Source organism: Mixophyes fleayi, chromosome 1 (assembly GCF_038048845.1).
Source record: "Mixophyes fleayi isolate aMixFle1 chromosome 1, aMixFle1.hap1, whole genome shotgun sequence".
Taxonomy (NCBI): domain Eukaryota; kingdom Metazoa; phylum Chordata; class Amphibia; order Anura; family Limnodynastidae; genus Mixophyes; species Mixophyes fleayi.
In genome coordinates this window covers 149210073-149231378 of record NC_134402.1, presented here as the reverse complement: position 1 = coordinate 149231378, position 21306 = coordinate 149210073, and the positions used below count along the sequence as shown (strand labels likewise).

Here is a 21306-nt window from a genome sequence, read left to right as displayed (position 1 = left end):
CAAAAGTAAATTGATAAACTGAACTGTCATGTCCATAAATGACTGTCTCCTCTGTGTATAGGTGACTATTACACTTCAACGGTTTATAGGTCAACCTCGGTTTGGTGTGGACAGGGACAACCCAAATGCAGCAGGTAGAAGAACGTATAGATGACATTCAGCGCCCTCAACAAATCAGTGTACAGTGATTTACTGCTAAATGATTTGATGCAGGTACATTAATCCTCTCCACCTCAAGTTCCAGGCAATTCCTACAAAATATTTTATCTGTTTCCTTGTTGACACACATTCATTTCAATCATGCATATTGTCATAGATGTATTTACAAAATTAGGTACATGCTTAGGAAAGCATATAAATATTTCTGTTTATTATAGTTACTTTTAAAATAAAATTACCTACCTAGATGTTGATTGCTGCAGCCTCTTTGCTCCTTCCCCCTACAGTAGAGGAGGGAACATGAGTGTGACGTCAATTCACACAATCAGCTGACAGGGAGAAAGGGCAGATCACATTATCACAGGGGCATAGCGATCAATCCCCTGGATCCAGTTTGACACCTGTCTGGCTGCCACAGTGACAGCCAGGCTCACAGCAGGAGCAAAGAACACTGAGGACGACAGCTCATCAGTGAAAGTGGGCCCCCTGGTGAGCCCGGGCCATATATACGGTGGTACCCCCTGTACCCCCCTGATGGTGGCCATGAATACACTCATTACCATATTTGACTTGCTGGTGTTAGGTTTACCTATGTTACTTCCTGTATTCATGTCTTATATATATTGGTATATCTTCTGCTGCTGGATTCAGTGTTTTTGATCTTGGCTATGTTTACTGGACGTTGCTGTTGGGTCTCTGCTTGCCCTTGAACTCTCTACCTGTTTATTTATCTTGTGCACCTTTCCTGCCCTCTGGCCCAGCTTGCCAGTCGACTGTTCTTTTTCATGTCCTGTCTGTCTTGTTTTGTCTAGGTGTTGCTCAGTAGCTGCAAGTTTCCCTGCTCAGGACTGTTAAAAACTATACACTGCTGGGATCAAGTCTAGGGGGCATCCGAGTACCAGTGAACAGTGTGGTGCTGGAAAGTTGGCTGCTAATGCTGAAAAAGCCATCAGTGACTGCATCTAAGGCTCCTGGATTGGGTCTACTTATATCCTAGGCAGTGATGATTCATGGGGAATTGATCATGCACTATGATGAGATGCTAATGCCAGTCTTGAGTGCAATGAATGAAGAGAGAGCTGTAGCTATCAAGGTCATGACCTAATAAACAGGGATCCCTGGTTGCTCGAGGGAACTACCACATGAAGTAGAGGGCCCAGGGATTTCCACAAAAGCTAGGCTGCAAGCTCAGGCACGGGATAGTATTAGCAAGACCAGCTTGAGAACTACATGCAACCATTCACCTGAGGAGTAAACAACAAGGAGAACTGTGTTAAGCTGGGTACACACTACAGAAATTTCGACCAACTTTTTATGCCAAGCGATTTTACATGCGATCGATGTTCTGATCGCTCGGTCCATGGACTGCATACACACTAGCCTTGTTTAGGACGATAAAGGGAAGAGCCGACGTCCCTTTAGCGACTTTTTACAGCCATGTTGTCGTGAGCAATGACTGTAATTTCATACTCACTGTTGTGGATCGGTCGGAAGTTTATACACACTACACAACGGAAACGAGATTGGAACAAAAATATTAAACGGGATGACCAACCAAATGAGGCGACAATCGTCCATTTGGGCAGACTTTCGACCATCGTGTCACTGCACACACTGACCCGACTTTTGAACGAGCGGTCGTATGTCAGCTGATTTAGCCGATTATTGGATGAAAACTGTGTAGTGTGTACCCAGCTTTAGTGATCTCCAGTTTTCATCTTGCCATGCACACTTTTAATATATCCAGTGACAACTGCAGCTGACCAACCCTAAAACATTACTGAACCTCCGCCACGTTTCACTGTAGTGAAGGTGTTCTTTTCATTTTGTTTTCTGTAAACATGGGGATGATGTGCTTTACCAAAAATTTCTAATTTGTCCTGTCCACAGGATATTCCCCGAAATGTGGTTGTTCAGTTGTATTTAGGCCAAATTCAATTGGGCTTTCTCAGTCTGTCTCTCCCAGAACTGCGGCCCTCCTGGGTCTCCTACTATATATCCCCCATTTATTGAGGTGACGGTGGAATGTGTGAGTTGAGATTGTAGTTCCTTGTTTCTGAATACTGTCTAGAATCTGTTTGGTAGTTAAGAGATCGAGATGCTTTCTCCACCATTTGAACTGCAATCAATGATCAAGTTTTCTCTTTGCAGGGAAGTTGGCTACAGTTCCATGGTCTTGAACTTCCTAATAACATTATGTATGATGGGAACATCAAGGTCACTGGAGATTGTTTAGTAGCATTGAGATCGCCCATGAGATCTGACCTCCTCAGACAATTTTCTGGATTTCTTTCTTTTTTTCATGATCAGTGCAGTACACACAGTGACATAAAACAGAAGAATTAGTATTTTTCTCCATTCAAACTTATTTAATTAGTGGTATTTATATTGCAGACACATTCTACTTATCACATGTGAGTACAGTTCCAGAGTGAAGAAGAATCACCTGCTTCAAATCTAATTATTTCTAATTACTTCTAAAAGGTGCCAATTATTTTCTCCGGACCATTCAAGGATTCCTGTGTAAAATAAGATATGATTTTTCTATAATATAACATAATAATATTGTATATTATATATTTTAATTTTTAACAATTTTCTGGAAGAAATGTGCATTAGTAGCAAAAACTGTAAGGGTGTCAATATTTTTGGTTACGACTATACATGTGTTGAAATGTATTACTATTAAAATATTATTCTAGTATTAAAGGGAATGCAAAACTGTTTGTGTTATAGGACTGTTTGTTTCTTTTTCAGATCTATCGCCTGCTCTACAAGTATAAATAGACAGCAGATAAACAGCTCAAGTCACACACATGTTTAGAAGCAATAAACACATTCATTCCTGCATAGCTTATCAAATAGTATGCTGGTGATGATACCACAGAGCGAGTGCAAAGCAATGCAAAACATGAAACATATAGCTATTTATTTTGGAGTTAAATACCCATCTGCTAATGGACCATATAAATTTATTTGGAGGAAGAGCTCCAAAACAGAGCCAAAAGTCAAACTTTAATCATACCTTGTAAAACAGAAACTTCAGACTTCTCCATTTGTTTAGATCATTACTCCTGTCATTTAAAAGGCATTTCAATTTCATGAAAGAAACAGCAGTAATGTAATGTGCCCCATTAGTCATATGATAAACTTAAATTTAGCATTACTTACTCAACTTATGACAATACATTAAATTACCAACTCTAAATCCCAAAATTCACATTTTCAGACATGAACAATTTAAAATACATTTTTTAGTGATAAGCTGACTTTTTATGGCTGCTCTAAATTCCTAATGGGATCTGAAATGGGTCAAAAAGCCAAGAAAGCAGTCAGTTGAGTTGCTGTGACATCACTAGCCATGTCCAGGGCCCGATTAAGGGTCACAGCCGCCCTAGGCTACTACACTGGTTACCGCCCCCCCCCACACCAATGTGTGGGTAAATAAAAATATATATATATATATATATATATATATATATATATATATATATATATATGTAAACAAAATTGTAAAACATTAATTAATACATAAAACACACTTCATTAAGCACTTCCTCTCTTACCTGATCTTGCAGCGTAGACTACCTGGTGTTCTCTTTTGCTTGTTCTTGGAGCGTTGTCCGTTGCCTGGCTTCTGAAAACTTGGGAGTCCTGTATTTAAAATGTGCAAAAATTGTATTATAGTGCCAAATTTTAACAAACCCTGAATGATACAAAACAACCCCCTAGTACAGACATAGACAATAAAATATATGAAATTTATTTACACTCATATAGTAACATTTACCAGCCCTGTCTATCTAGTATTTAGTATTCTAGTGACCGCTGAAACCACAGTCAGCATCCACATCACCGCCACACAATACAGAGATCCTTCCCCCACAAGCTATTTCATCACCTCCGCCACCAGCTAATTCATCCCCCCCTATCGACCCACAACAGACAGTGTATGACCCCCCTATCCAATTCATTAACCCCCCCCTTGTAGCCAGTTCATTACCTCCCTATTGTCATTTCATTAATCCCCCCTATCCAATTCATTAACCCTCCTCTAGCCAGTTCATTACCTCCCCATTTTCACTTCATTAATCCCCTCCCCTAGCCATTTCATTAACCCGCTCCATCCAATTCATAAGCCCCCCCTATCCAATTCATAAGCACCCCCTCTAGCCAGTTCATTAATCCCCATTTGCACTTCATTAATCCCCCCTAGCCATTCCATTAATCCCCTCATCCAATTCATAAGCCCCCCTATCCAATTCATAAGCACCCCCTGTAACCAGTTCATTACCTCCCCATTTTCACTCCATTAATCCCCCCTATCCAATCCATACTAGCCAGTTCATTAATCCCCCCCATATCCAATTTATAAGACCCCCCTCGTTAGCCACATTAGCCAGTTCATTAGTCCCCCCAGTCATCTCCCCCCCTCCACATCCGATGTGTCTCCCCCCCCCTGATATTTAACAAGCTGCACTTACCTTGCTGTCTTCTGTTCCTCCTCTCACCAGCCGGCGCTTCTGTCATCTTCACACGCAGCTAACAGCCTCTGACCCTGTTAGCTGCACTGTCACTGCGGGCGCACTCTCTGTGATTAGTGTGGTCACGTGAGATGTGAGATCTCACGTGACCACACTAAGCAATACACTGACTAACAGCAGAAGCTAACAGCTAACAGCATGAGATGCTGTTAGCTGCATGATTGGGTATAGGAACATGCGGGACCGCCCCCTTGTGAACAGGGGCGGCCCCATCAGAGGAGAAAGAAGCCGATCGCCGGCATTTGAAAAAAACACAAAAAAAACAAAAAACAAAACAGCTTGCTAGAGTGCCGCGCTGCGCCCCCCAGGACTCAGCGCCCCAGTGGTTGATCAGGCCCTGCCCATGTCTGTGTGTGAATCCACTGCTGTCAGTCACTGTCTGCTGTTTAGTTAGAGAAGGACATCCTTCCTAACATGTCAACCTGTTGCAGAAGGGTGAAAGAGAACATGGGAGACAACTTTAGTTAAGTATTAGCACATCAATTAATACATGTATTTTATTCTGCTCAGTAATACATACATGATGTGGTAGTGGAATGAAGTGTCATGTACACAAGAGAGAATGGTGTCCTGAGAGAATTATTCATGAATGCAAAAATCACATTCTCCATATAGCTATCAAGGCTGCAAACACCCCCAGATCTGTTATTTACCGCTTTAAAAATCAAAATATACATATCAAAGGAGTTAAAAGTCGAATATCCACACACGTTACTTGGACATACCACAACAACTAACCAAAATGTTTGAACTCCAGCATAGTCCCATAACAGGTGCCAAAAGGAACCTTATGCACATGTACATTTATGTACATTTGGGGTAGTTAGAATTATTACTTCTTTACATTCTATATAATCGAAGAGGAGTGATATATTTAGTTGTATCCATCGAAACTTGACACAATGTGGCATCTCTCAATATAAACCTAATTCCTCAGCCACCTGCAAAATTTCAGTCTCATATTGGTGTCTTATTAGCATATATATTAAATGATCCGATAAGGATGGCAATAGCAAGAGAAAATTAATGAAAATTTATGTTTTTAAACCTTCCTTTAATTGACTTTTTCCCCAAGTTTGTGCATTCAGTTCCACTGCGCATGCGTGAACCAGCTACCCAGGTCACCATACACATACCCGTAGAGACTGGCCCGGCAAAGCAGTATCACTCAGTTGTCCCGGCGATATTTTATTAATAAATTAATTGCAAAAGGAGGTCTTCTATCATTCCGATAAGCGACAATGAAAAAAAAAAACATCCCTATCACATGTTTTCAATAAATAGGCTTGCTAATGTTAGAAGCCCAGTTGCAATTTGAGGGTGAACATATACATTTATTGCTGAAAGTGTTTTCCGTGAGCTTCAGTTCTGCAGAACTGCCTTAAGTGGGGCATGACTTACTGTTATTAATCTTACTGTTATTAAACTGTACTTGAAAAGCTATAAAAAAAAATATTTGTAATCTTAAACTTTTCCCTCAATTGTTCAATGGTTTTCAAGTGGTTATTAGTATATAGTTGACCAATTTGTACCATATGTTATCTTTCTCCATTTATACTAGCTCTTAAAAAAATACATCACCCCAAGTAGTTGCATCTGGATCTATACCTGTTTTTCCCATAATTGTGTGCAAGTTCCAAATCTCCATTGCTTGTTGGGTGAGCAGGACTGTATTTCTATATATGTTTAGATATCTTGGTTTCTAGCAGCGTCTGACGAGGGGTATGCGAGGACAGTTCATTTAGAAAGTGTTGTAAGTTTTTTTCTGGTGACTCCTCAACCCACTCTTTCAGAAATATCAGTTGTGCAACTGTGACCCTCACTGTGCGGTGCACTTACTTGGGGTGCCAGATGTAGTATAGTACTTCATTCGTTGTTGCCCTCCTTCCGCTCCAGCTATGGTGTGGGTGGTTTATCCACAACCAGAGGATCCCCTGAATACACAGGTGGTTAAAAAAATTCAAAAATTATACCTCTGGCAGCTGGTGGTGGTGATGGACCTAGGAATTTAAGTGTGAGATTCCAGGTCCCTGACAAGAATGGGGGTGCACGGAGGATGTATGACCAGTGTATGACCCCATTAGTGGGAGTCATGAACCCATGTAGTTGTTTTGTAAGTTAGGTTAGGTTAAGTCTTAACACACCCTTGGTTTTGTTTTTACATAAAATGAGTACCCGATCCTTACCTTCTTTCTATCTAGACTAGAGAGGTGAGGTATGCAATATTGTTTTGAAAGATAAGCCCAGGGATGTATGTAGGGCCATTTTGTAATGGGTAGAAACATTGTGCTGAATTATCATATTAATTAAGTTTACTCTACTAGACATAGACAGATGTAGACATGTATTTTGGTTTTAAGATATTCAATAACCCTTAATATTAAAGGTAACATAGTTTTACATATTATTAGATATTTTATGTTCACTGTAAGGGGTGTTGTGCCCTTCCCTCCTCAGGTATCTCCTGATGAATAAGGAAAATGTTAGACTGAGACCAATTAATCTGGAAAGTTTATATTTACTTACATTGAAAAGTCTAATTTAGCGAACATGCAGGGGGAGAGGACTTATTATTTTATACTATTTAACACTTTTGTTCAACTACCACCTAAGAACTGTGGAGGTGTAAGAAGAAGAACTGTGTACATATTTTTGCTATGTAACTGCAACCCAAGTCTGGAGCTGGAGGAGGAGTGTAAATACATGATTGTTCTCTTTGCTACAAGAGATGGTTTGGTACCCAATCATTTGTGACATCTGTTTCCACTGCACCACCCAGCTACAATACCTGTGTTCACAAACTGTATTTATCTGTTGTCAGATCCACATGTGTGGGGCCTCCCAGGTGACCTGTGCCCATACCCAAGAGCTAACAAGGGCAAAAGAGAACTAGGGAGGAGGTGCATTACACACATACCCACACAATACCAGGTGACTGGTGCAATTGTATTGTGGGGGCAAATTTTTGTACTTTGGCAAATTATCCTTTACAACTGCACTATTCAGGGCAATGGCTAATTCGTTTGCCAATTGCACATTTTGACACCCCCTAACCTTCTTAACTTAACCTTCTTAACCTTCTTTAACAATTTATCCCGAATACTGCTCATTCGATCCTTTCTCAGTTCTTAAAAATACTAATGAATGTAAGAGAACATTGGGCCTGTCTTTATGCAGACGTCATAATTGTGAAGGTGATAATATATAATATGTAGATAAAATAGCTCATTACTATGTGTAAGTGCATATTTTGTACCTATGTTGAGCAAATGGAACTCCATTGAAAGTATCTGATAAGGCCAGCTTCAGGTATTATTATTGTAATACCCTCTATTTCTGTTCGGGTGTGTGTACAGATTTGTGTGTCCTGTCTGTAAATAAACTCTTTACCTCATTTCCTTTGTTCCACCTTACTCTGTGTACCGTAGGTTCTTCGTGAGGTAATATCCTTGAAATGAGCAACACTAGAGGGAGACTCCGCCCCCCTACTTAAGACCTCAGTTTCAGGACAGTACCACTCCTATAGATATATGGCAGCAGTGTCTTTCCATATCTCATAAACGTCTTCTCCAGTCGCAACAAGTTGAATAGATGAGAAGGGTCTCAATCTCCGATACTCACCATCATGCTGGGATTTCCCTAACTGATCTTTGATTTTGTTCAACAACTGGCTCTTTGTTTCAGATACTTCACTGGAGCCTAAAGAAGAATTTTCTCGTCTTCGAGTATCTGGAAATTACATATGAGAGTGATTTTCCTCCCCGTCAGTAGAATTTAATTCTGGGGCATCTCCTGAATGGCAGGGGAAAGCAAGTCTTCATTTAACCTGATTTGACCCTTCAGTAACACAGTATACGATCCAATTGTTTCAACTGTGCCCTCTTCCACTTAGAATGTAAGCTCTCTAATGAGCAGGGTCCTCCATACCTTTGTTTTAATGTCTGCATTTATTTTGTCTACCTTGTATGTCCTTGTTTAATGTATGTCCTGTTTTCTCTAGTGTGCGGCACTGCGGAGCACTGTGGCGCCTTACAAATCTACGATAATAATAATAATAATAATAATAATAATAATAATAATAATAATAAAAATAATAATTAGAGATGTTCTGGGTATAGTTTTGGTTTTGGATCTGGATTAACTTCGTGTTTTGGTTTTGGTTTTGGCAAAACCGCCCTTGCTTGTTTTGGTTATGGATCCCGATTTTTTCCTAAAATCACGATTTTTTTTTTGCTAAAATCACAAATTTTTCTTTTTGTTCCCCTACATTATTATTAACCTCAATAACGCTAATTTCAAGTCATTTGCAGTCAATTTTGACCACCTCACACGTCACAATATTATTTTCATACACTTTCAGACAAAGACTGCAGCGACCTGGCTGTTCCTACCACATCTAGGAAATATTGCCACACATCAGTGTCAGTAAAGAAAAGTGGTGCAATTAGCAATGGAGCAAAGGAGCTCTCCTCTTTATGTTTTATCTATATAACACGGTACAATGTGACTGCAGATTTAGAAGACCAAGCCTGCCAGCCCTATTATTTCTATTTCAGCAATGACAATTAGCAATGGAGCAATGGAGCTCTCCTGAATGCCACTCTTTCATTTCTACCTAAGACGCTACCCTAGACTGCACTAGAGACTGCCAAGAACTGTGCTACCCCTTCGGTGTCCCTCTGTGAAATGGTGCTGGATCGCCGCCGAGGACGGTACTTATAGAATCCAAAACTCGAGATCCGACGACGTAACAATGACGTTTTGCCTCGTTTTCAATTCTGAGGGCTAGGCTCGGTACTCGGATCTACTAAGTTCAGTTGTGTTCGGTTCTTGAGGAACCGAGCCTGAGCATCTCTAATAATAATATACGGGTTTTGACCATCACCACATCTGTTTAAAACTTTACGTCTTCGCATCCACATCTGATTATGTGGCTACCTTCGCAACCAGTTCATCCATAATATTGTAAAAACTTATTCTGGCATTAAAAATGGCTGCTCAGAAGAGGTACCAACGCTGGGGATCTGCACCCCAAAAATGTAAATATAAACACCCAGGATAAGCGATGGAATACCAGGTCTGCCACAAAAGTACTCATGCACGGTATATACAATAGAAAGGTAAATTTAATAAAACATTCTAAAAACCACATTAAAATAGTAAATGCAATATGACCACATGTTGGAGAATATCAGCGCTATGCACAAAGAAGAGAAGTGGTTGCACAAGCTGCTGGACTGGTTATATACCAACATTTTTGATGATTTGAACATCGTGTAGGTGCACCTACTTTGCTATATGTTCTAATTGGCACTGATATTCTCCAACATGTGGTCATATTGCATTTACCATTTTAATGTGGTTTTTAGAATGTTTTAATAAATTTACCTTTCTATTGTATATACCGTGCATGAGTACTTTTGTGGCAGACCTGGTAATCCATCGCTTATCCTGGGTGTTTATATTTACATTTTTGGGGTGCAGATCCCCAGTGTTGGTACCTCGTCTGAGCAGCCATTTTTAATGCCGGAATAAGTTTTTACATCTGCACCCCAAAAATGTAAATATAAACACCCAGGATAAGCGATGGATTACCAGGTCTGCCACAAAAGTACTCATGCACGGTATATACAATAGAAAGGTAAATTTATTAAAACATTCTAAAAACCACATTAAAATGGTAAATGCAATATGACCACATGTTGGAGAATATCAGTGCCAATTAGAACATATAGCAAAGTAGGTGCACCTACACGATGTTCAAATCATCAAAAATGTTGGTATACAACCAGTCCAGCAACTTGTGCAACCACTTCTCTTATTTGTGTATAGCGCTGTATGGTATATGTTGCATGGAGACAAAGTTCCCAATGATCGTGGAGCCGCAGTGTGGAGCTGTAAACAGTGTGTTGTAGGAGGATAACCTACATAGATGGTGACAGGTTTCCAAATGGTATAGTCAAAGATATATCAAAGTCTCTTACCAGATCCCTGGCATCATATCGCAAGACCAGTACCTTGTAGGTATATTCCGATTCCTGTATTGAATGAACCTCCTCCGGTTGATAGATGTAAAAAATATATATAATCGGAGCTCCAATCACTGCTCCTATCCGCTCCACGCTGTCAGCAAACAGTAGTGCATGGATTCGCGCACTCCCGACTTCATAGAGGTGCGCACCCGTCTTCTACGGGACTCTCCAAAAATTGCTAAGAGATTAGCGGTTGCTGATAAAGAAGCACTGTGTGCACTCGGTTTCAGCCAACAGAATATTTTTGCTCACCTGACGCGTATAGGTGATTTCCTCAGAGATAAGATTCACACTGACCCTGGTCGTCTTTTAAATTCACAGCTAATTGCAAACAATTAACACATGGTAAAAAATTAACTCTTCGTTCTCCATGCATGAGTGCTCAGTCCCCATCATAGAGGATATTAGATCAATTAACAGAAACCATTAACCAATGTAAACATTCCTAAAAAGAATTGTAATACTATCCCAATACATATATCATCCTATTTGAAATAGGATATAGGTCTTATTACATAGTATTCATCTTCCCAAATATTATATAACCAAAGTTTTTTTTATTTTAAATTTTCTAAAAAACTTTCTTTCAAAAAACATAACTGAGTATCCTAAATATCAGATCCAAATATATCATAGACCAATATTATCATTAGTATCTGTATCATCAGACTACACAAAAGATCTTTACAAGTTATATAGCTAATGTAAATATTCTTGTATCAAACATGAAACAACAAATGTATATCAAAGTATATTTATAGCCAATTCAATTTATTTCATATGATATCATTCAGTTCAAGTGACTCATTCAGACCTACGGGATACAATGTATCTAAAAGATAAATCCAGTAGACTTCCTGTTTGCATAATCTCTTATATCGATCTCCTCCTCTAGCTGTATATTTTACAAATTCTAGCCCTGTTATCGAGAGACTTTCTGGGTTGCTATTATGTTTTTCAAAAAAATGTTGCGAAACACTATGGGATCTTAATCCCTTCAGAATATTTCTCCTATATTCATTAAAACGTAATTTAAGTTTTCTTGTTGTCCTACCTACATAATATAGGTTGCAACTACACCTTAATAAATAAATCACATAGGATGAGTTACAATTGATGAAACCACGTATGTTATACATTCTATTGGTCTCCAAATTTTCCACTGCATGTACTTTGTTCTTAATATAACCACAGGTTATACAACATGTCCCACCACATTTATAAGAGCCATCAGGAACCGATGGAAACCATTGCAAATGTGTTCCTATGGAAGGATTATCATTACTTAATAGGGAATTATCACCCGTATTTTTAACTAATGGTCGTGATTTCAGGAAACTTGGTGCTAAAATGTTTTTTAAATTGTTGGCTTTTTTAAAAACCACTAATGATTTTTCTGGTAGAATTGATTTCAAAACCGGATCTTGTTTTAAAATAGAATAGTTAGAGCATAGTATATTCTTTATTGCTGTAGAAGACTCATTATATCTGGAAATGAAAGCCCATTCTGCATTGTCATTCTTTTTGACCTTTTTCGTTGCCATTTTCTTGTTGTTAATTTCTGAATCTACTTCCAATCCCAGATCTAAAAGCTTCTCATTAGGGTTCAACAGAGTCCCCCTATTCATTAGTTCTACTTCCTCAAATGCTTGTTGAACCAGCAAAGGAGGATATCCTCTATCAAGGAAATTTTTTGACATTATCCTAGCTTGTTGTAAAAAAACATCTTTGTCCGAACAATTGCGACAAATGCGCATAAATTATCCCTTTGGTAAATTCTTTTTCCATTTATGGTAATGGGCACTTTTAAAGTGAAGATAATTATTACAATCTACCTTTTTAAAAAATGTGGAAGTTGAGATATTACCATCTTTAACCATTAGAGACAAATCTAGAAACTCCATCTTAGTTTTGTGATATTAATAGGTAAATTTAAGGTGATAGTCATTCTGATTCATGTAATCTACAAAAGCCCGTGTTCCTGATTCTCCCCCTTTCCAAATAAAAAACAAATCGTCTATATAGCGGCCATAGAGGACGAGGTCCGCCCCGAACTTGCCCACCCACACGTGGGATTCTTCGAAGGCCCCCACATATAGGTTGGCGTAGCTCTGGGCGAAGCACGTCCCCATGGCCGTCCCTTTGGTCTGTAAATAATAACTCCCATCAAATAGAAAATAATTATGTGTTAAAATAAAGGATATTGAGTCAACCAGAAATCTTTGGAGTTCAACTGACAATTCACCACTTTGTCTAAGTGTTTCTTCAATAACCTCTATCCCTTTTGTGTGAGTGATGTTTGTGTATAGGGATTCGGCATCCATGGTTAGAAATGCAAAAGTATCATCCCATATAATATCCTGTAATAAACCTAAAAGATAAGAAGAATCACGTATATGTGATCTTAATTTAATTACTAGTGGTTGTAAGTAAAAATCCCCATAACTCGAGAGGGTAGCTGTCAGCGAGCCGAGATTCGAAATTATAGGACGCCCTGGGGGTGACTAATTGTTTATGAATTTTCGGCAAGTGGTAATATATTGGTGTAATTGGATGAGATACATACAGAAATTCCATTTCCCTTTTTAAAATTGTGCCTTCCTCCATACTTAAAGCTAGAAAATCTTTCAATAGTGATTTGTATAGTTCACCAGGGTTACTTGGTAACTTCTTGTAAAACGCATCATTATCTAATTGCCTATGTGCTTCTCTCTTATAGTCTATCAGATCTTGAATGACAACTCCCCCGCCTTTATCGGCATTCTTAATAATGATGGATGGGTCCTGCTGTAAAAACTTCAGAGCCTCATGCTCTTCATATGATAGATTAACAAGCCTTTTCTTTTTGTTAGTCTTTGCATTTCCTTTCTTACCCCTATTCGAACTATTCTTCTAAGAGCATAGATCTTTAAATTGTTCCATGGTCACTTTATAGAAAACGTCAATCTGTAGGCTTTTCATATGAACTGGGAAAAACTCAGATTTTACTTTAAATTTTGATCTATTACCTATATTTTGTTGATTTATATCAAAAATAGTGACAGAAGGGTCTACCACACAATTGTTCTCATCCCACAGTTTTTCTAAAATATTCAATGTTTGAGCTTCCTGCTCAGTATCTACAACAATAGGTTGACATGTAGTGTCTAGTCCTTTAGTCTTCAATTTTTTGTTTATAAAATATTTTTTACGGCAAAGTAGTCTCATATACCTATTCAGTTCGGTAAATAATTCAAATAGATTAGGACCTGTTGATGGGGCAAAATTCAGCCCCTTACTAAGAAGTTCAATCTCTGCTTCTGTCAACTCTTTTTTTGATAAATTAAACACCCCTCTACTTTCAGGTGACCTAAGGTCACTACTCATAGTATACTTTGTGTTTTTGTCTTTGATTTTACTTTTATTTTTGTTTTTATTTGTTTTATTATTATTTTTGTTTTTAATATTTCTCTTTTTCTTTTTCTTTCTACCACAAATATCTCTCTTCTTAGTTTGTATGACCTTATTTAGGTCTTCCTTTCCCTTGTTATGGCCCATTCTCCTATCTAGCTCAGTCTGAACATTAAGATTTTTTGTGGATTCACCAGTACAACCTGGTACTAGTTCCAACTCCTTGTGTCTAGGTCTGATGTATCTTCCCTGTCCTCTGATAGGTGTCTTGATCTCTTTTTTGTTGTGCCTGTTGAGAGTAATTGGTATCGATTTGGGTGTGTTATATCCTTTTCTTTTTGTGATTGATGTATCCCTAAAAAAGAGACTCCTTCTGAATTTTTATTTTTGATTTTATTTAAAGATGGTGCCCAACTAGATTCCTCATCGCCTGACCATTTAGAGTCTTTTTCAAAAAACTTTTTATAAGTTTTTGGTCTTACGACTCTTTGGTCCTGTGAGTGTGTTCTATCAGATCGATATTTCTCCCTTTCAGTGGACCTCCTTCTTTGTGGTGAGTCATTATATTTACTAGAGGGGGAGGGGGCATCATTTCTCCTTGGAGGTCTGAATTGAGGTCTTACCTCCCAACGTCTTCCTCTACTAGAACTTCTATCTAATTTTCCATCTCTCCTAAATCTATTGTAGGTTCTCACTTTGTCTTGTTGGTAATCTTGTACATCTCTATCATACTTAGACTCTTTGGTATGTATGAGTTGACGTTCATACTCTACTACTCTCTCATTTATCTTTTTATCCCTTTGAATAAGGGTTTCTGTATCCTCATATGTCTCTAGCTTGTTTTTAATGACTTCAATCTCTCTAGTCAAATTTTTAGCTTTCTCTTCTCTGTATTTGATTAGTATTTTCATTAAAGAAATAGAACACTCATCCAATGTTGAATTCCATTGGGATAACATATCAACATCAGTGTCTCATCTCGGCTTTAAGTAAATTCTCCAACTTATTAAAGTCTCTATTGAGACTTAATTCCCTTGGTGGGACACTGGTGCGGCTGGATTCACAATTCAAATAGGATTGTCTTCTCCTACTCCTATCCTCAAAACTAGATAGGGAAGTCATGATCAATGCCGGATATGCAGAAAAAGTATCAACAAATGTAAAAACTTATTCCGGCATTAAAAATGGCTGCTCAGACGAGGTACCAACACTGGGGATCTGCACCCCAAAAATGTAAATATAAACACCCAGGATAAGCGATGGATTACCAGGTCTGCCACAAAAGTACTCATGCACGGTATATACAATAGAAAGGTAAATTTTTTAAAACATTCTAAAAACCACATTAAAATGGTAAATGCAATATGACCACATGTTGGAGAATATCAGTGCCAATTAGAACATATAGCAAAGTAGGTGCACCTACACGATGTTCAAATCATCAAAAATGTTGGTATATAACCAGTCCAGCAGCTTGTGCAACCACTTCTCTTATTTGTGCATAGCGCTGATATTCTCCAACATGTGGTTATATTGCATTTACCATTTTCATGTGGTTTTTAGAATGTTTTAATAAATTTACCTTTCTATTGTATATACCGTGCATGAGTACTTTTGTGGCAGACCTGGTATTCCATCGCTTATCCTGGGTGTTTATATTTTCATCCATAATATTGGACAGTTCGTTACACAGCGCAAAACAACGGTCTGCAACTCTTGATAGTTGTTCACACTAGCTGTAAATGTTTTCCTGTGATTATTTTGCAATGGCGCTCTTTTTGCATAAGCAACTCTTAGTTTGTGACACGGATCTCAGCAGTGTCTCCAATGTAACACCCCTTTTTTCTGGTTTGGTGTGTGTACGGGTTTGTGAGTCCCGTCTGTAAATAAACATTTGACTCATTTCCTTTGTTGCACAGTGCCTCCACCTTAGTCTAAGTACCATAGGTTTTTCGTGGATTAATATTCTTGAATAGAAACACCAGAGACTAAGGAACCCTCCACCCTCTACATAGGAACACAGGCACACACAAATGACATATTGCTACACCAGGCTGGTATTTAGAAGCAATAACATTTTTCAAAATAAGGTATAGGGCACAAAGGGTAGGTATGCGAAGTACAGGGAAAGGGTATGAAAGTTGTGGTCTTTAGAAGCCACACCAGCACATTTATTAGTGAGGCGTGGACTTCTAATGTTTTTGAAGATTTTTTTAGATCAAAATATATCTCTTTGGTTCAAACAATGGTTAAGGGTAACTTGAGAATAATACTAGCTAGCATCCAATACACAATTTACACAGGCATCACTAGTTTTATACCACTAAGATGTACTTCTCTCCCTTCTACTGACTGTCTTGTAATATCTCTCTGATCACTAAACTCTATAACAGTTACTTTAACAATATAACTTATAACTTTAACTTTTGCAAACAGTATATTGGTTAATATTGTTTTGCCGTGCGATTGCGATCTGTACGCCACGTAACATGGATCGCACGGTAAAATGCGCACGCACGCACACGCACTTGCACACGCTATTGATGAACATGAAGTGTTTAAATGTATTCTGAGCTTAAAGACATGCGTTGGACAGATGAACCTGTTAAACTTGAAGAACTGTAGTAGAGTATTCTGTATAGCTGATACATGTTCTATTGTACCTTGTACCCTTCCAAATAATGTATTACGTGTTTTATTGCACCCTTGAAGGGCATACAAAAGGTTATCTCCAAGCTCCAGAAATGTACGGTCTATAGTAAAAGAAGAAATCGTTTTGAGGATTAAGACTCTCTTATGATAACTTGTTTAGATCTACAAACAGCGTGGTCATACCCCAAGGGGGATTTGCATTACATAACAATGAAACGTGGTACTGAGATCCTGCATATAACATCTTTAAGGTGATAGTTTATTGTACTATCAAAGGGTGGACTGTCGAAGTCGTATAATTGGATGAACGAAAGTATATTGGTTAATATTGTTTTGCCGTGCGATTGTGATCCATACGCCACGTAACACGTGGCATGGTGCGATCGCACGGTAAAATGCGCACGCACGCACACGCACTATAACATTTAGTTTCACATATATATTTATAGATTCCATTCCAATGTGATTTATGAGCTGACAGTATTTGGTTTATTATTATTTTATATATTATGATTATATGCACACTTTAGTGTTATTTAAGGTTCAGGTCATAATAAATGTGTCATGTCTGATATCATACTAATCCCCTTTACATTTTGTGACTGTCCGGTTCACTCTGCGAAGGGATCGCAGAGTGCATACGCAAGTTATTAATGTTAAGGAATTATGGACTATTAGGATTAGTAATCTTGGCGGGAAGATCAGAGCTCATCCCCTGGATAGATGACCCCCTCCTTTGGATTCCTTAGATTGAATCAGCCTATGACCTGTTTACCCTGGAACCACCCTTGTCTGGACCTATAGAAGCAAGCTACGTCATCTCTATTGTTCACTGTGTAACACTGACTGCATATATAATCATAGCTGCACCCCCACCAGCCTCAGACATCACTGATCACACTGACATCACTGATAACCAGGGGGGCCCGTGGTTAGTGCAGCGAGCGCATGTGATAGCAGCGGCATGTATGTATCTTTTGGTATTGGCTGTACTATACTGTATCATAATATAATAATGTATTGAATTGTTGACTATTTACATCTGCTAAAATAAATCACTTTGTGTGTTAGAAACACAATACAATTGCCTATGCAATGCTTATTTGAAAACGATAGAATTACTTTAATAATAATTTGGGGGCTCGGAGGTGAGTTACGTTATCTGCAGGTATGCAACGCTTACGATTTTCGGTTCCTCAACAAAGGGTGGGTTGACGGGCGCGTCTCATACGGGAAAAAACGCAATGTGTTTAAGACCTGTGGTTCAATTTGTGTTGCGAAACCGAATGTCCGTTGTTGCATAGACTGAAGGAACGCTAATTTGAATCTAGGGACAAGAAAGAAAAATGTTTCTTTTTATTGTCGTTTTGCGTTTTAAAGGGTATTGCATTGCATAGAGTATGTGTATTTCCTGCATTGAGTATGTGTACTTCCGGTAATATTGCCACGTGGTTAAACAATCGTTTTGATAGTTGTTATACATGCATAGTATAATCAGTTGTTACCTCTGGAACATTATTACTATTGTTGGGAACTTTTTGATTTTCTGCGCAGAAAAGGTGTATGTCGTGTGATTTGTTGACTTTAAATACACTAAGGTTTTTTTTTGATCTATTGTTAAATAGAGTGTCAGTTGCTGTCTGACGAGGTAGGTGCCCAACTGGTGTACGGTATACAAGGCAGGTATACAAGACAGGTATACTGACGACGTGCACCCAAGGGTAATCGCATCGTTTACTGATAATTAGTATCTGTAAGCGTTGCGATTGCACCGCACAGCACGGATATTTCTGGGACCCTATATTGTGGCAGGATATTGTTATATTCCTGGGACCCTATATTGTGGCAGAATAATGAAAGCCATGATTGCGACTTGGGAGCAATGGGGAGGAATTACGTGGTAAGGCTGGTAATTGACTTTACCGAATGCTGCCGGGCGTAATAAACTCAACAGATTTTGTTGGAGAGTCAGGGGTAATCGAGGAGCTGATAACCCTTTAGTCCACATTGATATTTCTGTATTAGGGGTCCTTGTCTAAAATTGTGTAAACTCAGCAGATTTTGTTGGAGAGTCAGGGGTAATCGAGGAGCTGATAACCCTTTAGTCCGCATTGATATTTCTGTATTAGGGTTTTTTGTCTAAAACAAGAGGAAGTGAGTGGACTTGTAGCAAATACGTCCACGGGCCAGTAAAATATCTCTAGCGGTAGATTGCGGTTGGCAGAGTGTTGAAAGTAGTGGCAGGATATTGTATTCCTGGGACCCTATATTGTGGCAGGATAGTGTGATATTACTGGAACCCTACTGTTCAACATGGGTGCTAAGCATACGCTAGAGACTGCCTAAAGAAGGCCTTAGGGATTCAGCAAGGTTTCGTATGTGTAATAAATATGGTGCATATGCGACGGCTTATTGCGATACAGGGGTTGAGATGACCAAAGAGTGTGTTAGGCCTTTCCCAACAATAGGGAGTTTTAATGCAGAGGTAATAAATAACGTAAAGGATAAAGTATGGTTGATTAAGTCAACGGAATTGAAAAATAAACATGATGATTGTTTAAAGTCATGGCAAATGGAAGGTAACACTTGGCAGAGCAGCAAATGCACAGCGGAAGTAAGTGTGGCGAAAAGTGCGCGCACAGCGGAAATCAGCATACCGGAAATGAGCGTTCCGAAAGTGTGCGTTGCAAAGCGTGGAGAACTGAGCGCAAGCACGCCCCTGACAAATTCGGTCGAGGCGGAAAGTACAGCCAATACCAAAAATGTGAAAACTGTAACTAGTAACTTGTATGTTGTTTTAAGTAATGTTAAAATTAATGTTTCAGAGCAAGGAAAGGGAACGGTTCCACCAGCAGGGGCAGCGGCTGAAAGTGGTGAGAATAATGTAAAGGTTATCACAGGGGGAGACATCCATTGTACTGCAGCAGCAATTTCAACAACTAGTTCAGAACATAGTGATTTGGTAGACTTACATCCTGTCTGCACAACAGCAGTTCCCAATGGGAAAGCGGACAGAGATGGTGACGTACCCTTAAAACATGTAGCAAAGCATGATCCATGCACTAGGTCTGAAACATTTTCAATTTTGTCTGATTTCCCTGATCCTAGGAAGGATTTGACCAAATGTCAGAAGTTTATTAGATATTATAGTAATGTTTACGAGCCAACTAATAACGATTGGCGAGTATTATTGAAGACCTGTTTTCCTCTCAATACTGATATACAAAAGTTCATTAAGGATTGTATGTTGGAGGAGGATGAATTCTTAACAGAGGATGATAATCAGGACAATATTAGACATATAATCACACAGTTGGCCATATATTTTCCAGTGATAGTGGACTGGAGTAAAATTTTTACTATCAAGCAAAAAGATAGTGAAAATGCAACAGACTATTTTTGCAGGGCTCTGATAGCAATGGCCAAATATACTGGGGTATCAGACATAAAGGATAATGTACACTACAGCGAGGTTGCTGTTAAAGTTCTAATGGATGGCCTCAGGGAAAACTTGAAAAGAAGGGTGCAAACTTCATTACCGAACTGGAGAGGGATCACTGTAGATGCTCTCAGGGAGTCAGCTATAGAACACGATAAGAATATAAATAAACAGAAAGAGACACTAAGTGATAGGTTAATGATGGTGAGTATCCAAGCACTAGAGGGACGACACACACAACCACAGCATAATAACACCTGGTTTAAGGAAAATAAACAACATGAGTTGAGGAAGTGTTTACAATGCAATAAAATAGGACACCTAGCAAAAGATTGTGCAGACATGACAAGGACGTGTTTTTACTGCCTTAAGAAGGGACACATGAGTAGGAACTGTGTAGAGAGAAAAAGGCATACCTGGGTTGGAAACCATATAGACACCCACAAAGGAGACGTACACAAGTCTCAGAGGTTCCCCAACAATTGATTGCATACCCCATAGCAACTAATACTTTGGGGGAGAACTATAGCCGACTCTAGAGTTAATCTGTGGTAAGTATTGGTGAGCAGGTTTAGAAAGAAAAAAAACTGATTTAAGAGGTAATCTTTATTGATTTTGTTTGTTTGTTTTATGTTGTCAAATGCTTGTTTTCCTAATCGCTGGCCGATGGTAAAGAATGGAAATGTTTGTTTTGTTTTGTTTGCTGTTTTGAGATAATTATCTTGTTTCCCTCTTACAGATAAAGGGTACACGAAAGAAATATAGACTTAGTGTTTACAAGGGTGGGATAGAGAAATAGGAAAAATCACTCTTGAAAGACAAATTAACAATAGACAATTGGAACACTCTTTGTTTTAAGCTGCAGTGTCTCATGATAATTTGTTTGGCTGAGAATCATTATCCAACAATGAAGTATGTACATACTTTGCTCCAAAATATCGTTTTTTTGTATCTTAGATGAGTCATCAACAGTTAATGTTTACATTTCTCTATCATAAGTTAGGAAAGTCCGTTGAAAAGGTATGTAGTTAATGTGATACCGAGTTCTTAATGAAAAAATGACGGACGACACTGGATTGCTTGGTTAAGA

The 21306-nt window shown here is 38.7% G+C and overlaps 1 long non-coding RNA gene across 1 annotated transcript in view; it reads right to left on the bottom strand.

Moving 5' to 3' along the window:
* Positions 1-5043: 5043 nt before the first annotated feature.
* Positions 5044-21306, bottom strand: part of LOC142143629 (uncharacterized) — a 108062-nt gene continuing 91799 nt past the window's right edge. Inside the window, exon 4 of the long non-coding RNA XR_012689556.1 lies at positions 5044-5125. This is a non-coding gene — a long non-coding RNA (uncharacterized LOC142143629). The remainder of the gene's footprint in view (positions 5126-21306) is intronic.